General features: G+C 47.7%; 1 pseudogene; it reads left to right on the top strand.

Annotated features, from left to right (window-relative positions):
• The first annotated feature begins 3,938 nt into the window (after positions 1–3,938).
• Positions 3,939–4,249, top strand: LOC130119644 (fatty acid-binding protein, heart-like; annotated as a pseudogene).
• Positions 4,250–5,441: the final 1,192 nt, after the last annotated feature.

Below are 5,441 nucleotides of genomic sequence, written 5' to 3'. Positions count from 1 at the left end.
AAAACCTTCACACACACTGGCCATTTCTGGATAAGATTGCCCACCCCTGGTGTAGACTGTGGAGCCCTGGCCTGACATGTTAGCTCTCCTGTCTTGTGCCATCCTCTTGGCCAGCGTTTGTTTAGTTTCGCCAATGTACAAGTCATGGCAATCCTCCTGGCACTTAACAGCGTACACTATATTGCTCCGTTTGTGTCGGGGGACCCGATCCTTGGGGTGAACCAACTTCTGGCGCAGCGTGTTTTGGGGTTTGAAAGCAACTGAGACGCGGTGTTTGAAAAATATGCACCTCATACATCACTTTGTTTATCCTGCTATATCGCTTGGTCCCAAAACCAGCCCAATCACCCCACGTGGCAGGTGGCAGCAAAATCACAGAAGTTGTATTAGCCCTGACAACTCAAGATCGGTTTTTCAATATAATGACAGTTACATGGGTCGTGGTAGGACTCCATGAAAGTCGTTACGCATTAGAGAATCCAAATCTGATGCAACGATGTTGAAGTTTACAATCAAAAACATTGTCCATATTGTTTGAAGAGTGTACTTGCCCGATTTCCCAGTAAAAAATATTTAATAAAAAGTTGCAAATTCTTGGTCAAGTCAATTTTATTTGTGTAGCCCAATATCACAAATTTGCGTCAGGGGGCTTTACAGCAACACAACATCCTGTCCTTAGACTCTCGCATCGGACAAGGAACAACTCTTTAAAAAAAAAACCTTTAATAGAGAGAAAAAATAGGAAGAAACCTCAGGGAGAACAACAGGATGGGAATTCCTAGCTGTAGTCCAATGTGGGTTCAAATGTGCAAGCACAAAGGGCCTCCACGGTAGAGCTGTTTGCTGCCCACTTAATGCTTGTTTGGGAGCATAACTTGCAATATACATTTTTTATACATCTGCATTTATTTTTTTATACTGCACTGCTTGAATTAGTTTTTAAAATATCACCTTGGATGAGGCCAGGTAAGTTACTGCAAGTTGCCCTACTTTCATACAGGCAGCAAGCAGCTCTACCGTGGAAGCCCTTCGCGCTTGCACACTTGATTCCACATTGGACTACAGCAAGGAATTTGCAAATCTTTTAATATATTTTTACATGGGAATTGGGCAAGCACATACTTCAAAAACGTGGGCAATGTTTTTGACTGTAAACTTCCAACACCACTGCGTCGGATTTGGATTCTGTAATGCTTAACGCTGCGTAACGGCTTTTGTGGAATTTTTGCGGCCGCAAAGTGAGCAGGACTCAAGATCCATGTAAATGTCATTTTGCTGAAAACTTCTCTTGAGCTAGCGAGGCTGAAGTGATATAGAGTTTATTTTTCCTTAAATAAGACGAAAAAAAAAGAACAAATGTCACAGGCTGGACTCAGATCCACATCATCCTAAACACATGGTACTGTACATGCCTTAGCCCTTTGACATGTTAGAATGCCCAGTAATTGTCCAGTGTTGTCATGCACCTGGAAGTACTATAGCTGATCAGATGCAGACAGGTCCGGAGTAACATGGTCGCTCCACCTGGCTGTGAGGCCTGCCCTGGATACCGTCCACTGCCCATGCCGTCTCTCTCTGCTTCTTCCATGCTGTGCGAGGGCATTGAAAAGCGGCACTTTAAGGCAGTCTGTAAATCTATCTACACTGTTCAGTTGCTCCTCGCTTGTGATGATCTGGGCTTTATGAAAGGGACGAGCAGTAAGCACCACAGGACATTCACACTAAATAAACTTATATGTTTATACATGGCCGCACAGAGTTGGAGAGCTAGTGGGGCGTGTAACAATGTTTGGGACCGCCCTTTGGGGGATTTATGGCCAATGGGGCAGTAAAGATGTCACGACCAACAACTGAGGGGCTTCTTGTGGAGGGGGGTGGTGTAAAATGATCCAGCCTGCTATGTTCAGATGTCATCATATGAAAACACCAACAGCCTCTATCTGCTTCCAGTCCTTTTTACTGGCCCGCACAGCAGCCCTCCTGCCAGATATCACCACTGAACCTTGAACCCTGGCATGTCCCACAGTCGGCTTAAAACCGGCCGAGGAGGTGGAGGCGGCCATGACAGCGCTGTAGCTCTGGCCTGGCAGCTAGCCAGCGCTGTTTCCTTTGTTTAACCCCTGACCCGAGAAAACAAGGAGTGTCTCAGAGTTCTGAGGAGACCAAGGGGAAAGGGAAGTGTTTGGTTACAAATTAAATATATGCGTGTCATGAGCCATAAATCGGCAGTCCTGCTAGCAGCAGCGCTACTGAAACGGCATGTGGTACCAGGGCTTTAGCCATAAAGTTTTAAAATCTCACTTCCATCACTGCCTTTCAAAGGGGATCTGGATGATGGCTGGACCTAAGAGGCGAGATGGATACCAGGTGTCAGGAGGAGAGAAGAGAAGAGAATATACTTAAGGAAAACTAAAAGAGGAGAGAAGATGCTTTAAGGAAAACGTGCAAGCACGGCACATGTCCGAGCACTCTTTCATACAGATGAGACTCATATGACAGAAGTCATCAAGCCCTGTGGTTGGAGACAGTCCTTTAACGCATACAGTCACTCTTAGTTCCACCTAGTCAACACATGGATACTGGAGTGTGTTAAAGTAAAACACTGAGCCCCCACCTCCTCCATCACAGTATTTTTTATGTAAATTATGATGTGTCGAAGAGACTGTATTAGAAACAGCATAGTAAAAAAAAATTGCATGATGGAAGGAACGTTTTCATGTTCACACAAGGCCAAAAAGCATTTTGTCAAAGTTTTAAGTGATGGGCTTCCGGGTAGCGTGGCGGTCTATTCTGTTGCCTACCAACACGAGGATCATAGTTCGAATCCCCGGGTTACCTCCAGCTTGGTCGGGCGTCCCTACAGACACAATTGGCCGTGTCTGCAGGTGGGAAGCTGGATGTGGGTATGTGTCCTGGTCGCTGCACTAACGCCTCCTCTGGTCAGTTGGGTTGCCTGTTTAGGGGGAGGGGGAACTGGGGGAATAGCGTGATCCTCCCACGTGATACGTCCTCCTGGTGAAACTCCTCACTGCCAGACGAAAAGAAGCAGCTGGCGACGCCAAATGTATCGGAGGAGGCATGTGGTAGTCTGCAGCCCTCCCCGGATCAGCAGAGGGGGTGGAGCAGTGACCGGGACGGCTCGGAAGAGTGGGGTAATTGGCCTGATACAACTGAAGAGAAAAAAAAGGGGGGGGATCCTAAAACACGAAAAAAAAAGTTTTAAGTGATAAATAGTGATAAAGTGATAGATAGTAATTATATGGAAATACATTCTAAAATTAATAGATAATGATATATTTGCAGTTTTGCACATTCTGTAAAAATGTGTCAGCTTTCTGTCCTCAGTCACGCCCCCCCATGTCATTCGACACCCGAGAGGGCAATTTATTTACTTTAAACCTCGCTGGCTGAACATAGTTCATTCAAATATATCATTTTTTTTCTGCAACACTTCTATCCATCCATCCATCCATTATCTGAACCACTTATCCTGCTCTCAGGGTCGTGGGGATCCTGGAGCCTATCCCAGCAGACACTGGGCAGCAGACGGGGAGACACCCTGGACAGGCCTCCAGGCCATCACACAGGGCCAACACACAGGGCCAACACACACACACACACACACACACACACACACACACACACACACACACACACACACACACACACACACACACACACCTAAGGACAATTTAGTATGGCCGGTTCACCTGACCTACATGTCTTTGGACTGTGGGAGGAAACCGGAGCACCTGGAGGAAACCCACACAGACACGGGGAGAACATGCAAACTCCACACAGAGGACGACCCGGGACAACCCCCAAGGTTGGACTACCCTGGGGCTCGAACCCAGGACCTTCTTGCTGTGAGGTGACCGCACTAACCACTGCACCACCGTGCCGTGCTCAGAGCACGTTAGTCCGCCTCCACCGCAAACATGGTTGAGCAGTTCGTTGGAACGTGGACGCTGACAGCCAACAGGTGTTGGCTTCACCACTTGGAACTCTGGGAACATGGCAACGCTTAGCCTGTTGATAAGCGTGGATGATGGCCGTTATATTGATGAAGTCTCAGAGTACTTACAAAACTACAGAGATCAAGTTCAAACTGGACGAGGAATTTGACGAGGCGACTGCGGATGACCGGAAGACCAAGGCCATCTTTGCCCTTGAGAATGGAAAGCTTGTGCAGAAACAGTCGTGGGATGGAATAACTACGACGCTGGAATGCGAGATCCACGATGGATGATGTTGCAACATTTCTAATTAACACTTAATTGTAATTGGCAAACGTCTCTGGAGTCTGGCATTTTTATACACGTTTTTCACCTTATACTGCTTTACATTTTTTTGTTTTCAGGTTTTCAACAAGCAGCAAATTTCTCGAATTTCAGAATCAGTGAATTATTTTGCGGTCTTTGTTGTGAACTTGCACCATGTGGACGGAGACCCAAACCCACTGGTGCTCGGATACTGCTTTGTTCTGTGCTACACATGGTGTCATGGGGTGAAGGGAGTGCATGTGTTCCTCCTGTTGAGTGATGGGGTTCGGGTGTGGGTACTTCAGCCTGTGGCGGTGTGATGTGTTTGTGCGGTGCGGGGGCACCCTGAGGGAAACAAGGTCATTCCTGTGTTGATACGGCAGTCTGAATCTGCCCGCTGGGACCAGGGGGCAGAGGAGTGATACATGCAGGCTTGCATTACTCAGCACTGGACTCTTAGGGACCGTATCCCTTACACAGACCACAACAACTGCTCCCTCCCGGCCCCGCACCGGGCTTTTTGTTGTTTCTTTTACAATTTCTGCTGGAAGTTTGAAATTATTTTCTAATCCCAAACCGTCTTATGCTAATGATCCATGGTGAAGCTCCACAACACTTCTTTGTTACTTGCCATAAAGTGTCTTTTTTTTTCTTTTTGATTTTTTCACCAATTGTACCCCACCCTTCCGAGCCCTCCCGGTCACTGCTCCACCCCCTCTGCCGATCCGGGGAGAGCTGCAGACTACCACATGCCTCCTCCCATACATGTGGAGTCGCCAGCTGCTTCTTCTCACCTGACAGTGAGGCGTTTCACCAGGGAGACGTAGCGCGTGGGAGGATCACGCTATTCCCCCCAGCCCCCCCCCGCCGAACAGGCACCCCGACCGACCAGAGGAGGCGCTAGTGCAGTGACCAGGACACATACCCACATCTGGCTTCCCAACCACAGACACGGCCAATTGTGTCTGGAGGGACGCCCAACCAAGTTGGAGGTAACACGGGGATTCGAACCGGCGATTCCTGTGTTGGTAGGCAACGGAACAGACCACTACACTACCCGGACACCCTTTCATAAAGTATCTTTAAAAGTGACTTTTAATAATATCTGCCAAAACATCAAACTCCGCCGGCACGCAGAAGATTTATTCAGTATTGACCAGCTCTGCATCTATTGTCAAA

The sequence above is a fragment of the Lampris incognitus genome, chromosome 1 (assembly GCF_029633865.1).
Source record: "Lampris incognitus isolate fLamInc1 chromosome 1, fLamInc1.hap2, whole genome shotgun sequence".
Taxonomy (NCBI): Eukaryota; Metazoa; Chordata; class Actinopteri; order Lampriformes; family Lampridae; genus Lampris; species Lampris incognitus.
Note: the sequence above shows the minus strand (reverse complement) of the source record. Positions and strands in the feature narration are given on the sequence as shown.